The sequence below is a fragment of the Priapulus caudatus genome, unplaced genomic scaffold (genome assembly GCF_000485595.1).
Source record: "Priapulus caudatus unplaced genomic scaffold, Priapulus_caudatus-5.0.1 Scaffold337, whole genome shotgun sequence".
Lineage (NCBI taxonomy): Eukaryota > Metazoa > Priapulida > Priapulimorpha > Priapulimorphida > Priapulidae > Priapulus > Priapulus caudatus.
In genome coordinates this window covers 276,881-278,949 of record NW_014577398.1, presented here as the reverse complement: position 1 = coordinate 278,949, position 2,069 = coordinate 276,881, and positions in this window count along the sequence as shown.

Here is a 2,069-nt window from a genome sequence, read left to right as displayed (position 1 = left end):
CACATTTCATTCTTGCGAAGCAAATTGCTTTCAGTTTATACCTGAATTTTTCACGCTGTCAAGAACTTATCTATACAATGGAAGTGTACGGAAGTATCTACAAAGTACTGTACAGAACTATTGAAATATATTTCATGGTTTTGAAAGCAAACTCGATGATTAAACAATCATTTAGTGCTATCTCTTATGATGTTTTTTACTCAAGGAAAGCATGGTTGTAATAATATTGTAGTTAAACACGCACTGAACATGTGGTTTTGTTTGCTAAACTCGATTATAACATACCATCGAGTTGGTTAGGTAACATGATGGATTTTCTTTTGTGACAAGAACTGAGCATAACATAAAATCAACTACCGTGCAAAATCGGAAACATGATTTCATACCAAAACTCGATGACAAAATAATAATTAATTGGGTGCTCTTATGCAAAATGTATTTTTTTCATACAAGTACTGGTGGCTGTGATACTATTACTATTACGGTTATCATATAACTATAAGCACATGGTTTAGGGGAAAAAACTCATTTGAATAACACCATTACAAAATAATCATCGGATGGGCTGTGTTATAAGGTGCGTAGATGTTAATCATATTTTGTTTGTTTTTTTAGTAATATTTTATATATTATTATTAGGGGCCTATATATATCATTATTTTTTTATATATTATTTTGATCATATTATTTAATGACAAGCACAGGTGGCTGCGATAATATTACAGTTAACACTGATTTGTTGCTATACTCGTTAAAAAATCATCAATAAGCCTTGATGCCTGATCACATATGTGATAAGTAATAAGTCTCAACACTGGGTAATAAATGATATTACGAGATAGAATTTATTTCTAAGAAAGCACTGGTGTGTGTAATTTTATTGTATATAGTTATCGTGCAACTGAGAATTTGTATTTTATATTGTATTTACTTGTATTGTACATGTTCAAAGACATACAGGGCGGCTCAGTTAATCTCACCATATAAGCAGGCGAGCGACATCTGTTGTCACAAACCTGCAAAATGCGAGCGATGTACAGGTGGAGATATATTCACTGAATCTTTCTATCTATCCTTCTCTATCTTTCTCTCTATCTCTGTCTGTTTTTGTCTGTCTCTCTCTCCCTGTTTAAAATCTATAGTGTGTTGAATTTCGGTACTGTGTTGGGGACGAGTTTGAAATTCTGATATCTAAGGAGGTTCGTTCATAATAATCTCAAATGTATCATATTAAATTACACTGTTGTAGTGTTTCAGGAACTATTCAGAAACGTCAGAAATTCAAAAACATCACGATTTTTTTAAATATTTAACAGTTTTCCAGGCAAAGACATGGATGGAAGAAGAAACTGGAAATCAGAAAACAATATTGCGAATATCGAGGCAGGTTCACATGAATAACAAGCAGGGCAATGAACTCCAAGAAGATATATTTCCCTGCCAACTAGACAGCACAGATAGCTTGAATGCAGTGGGGGAGAACATGTGTAATGAATGGATTTTCCCACTCGTGTACGTGTACTCTCGTGTGTGTTGGTGTGTGTGTGTGTGTGTGTGTGTGTGTGTGTGTGTGTGTGTGTGTGTGTGTGTGTGTGTGTGTGTGTGATCGGCTCGTGACGTATAATGTATACCGTGTGACGTTGTACCCAAAAAGGTTCTTGCTTGGTGCAGGTAATTACGAATTAATTACCCTGAGGTTAGCATAAAATAGTAGACAGACAAGACGTGTACGTACAACAATATATATATGTCTATTTCCTTATCACCAATTAAAGACAATCACACAGGGTTCGTCGGTTAGTCAAACCGCAACAGTGCACGCTTCCAGGTTAATGTGTCTATGAAACAAGGCCACTGTCCGCTTTTTTAATGATAAGGGGAGGGTTTCTTTTGTTTACCCGGAATGTCGTACTTGGCAGTACTCGTATCGAACTGCCTATAACGAAGCGAGTGACCAAGTGCCTAAGGCGTGTCCCTGTGTTGGATGTTAGCCTCGACATAAGCCTCGTTCACACGAGACCTCGTATTTCTAAAATACCGGATTTGCGAAATACCGTATCTGAGACAAA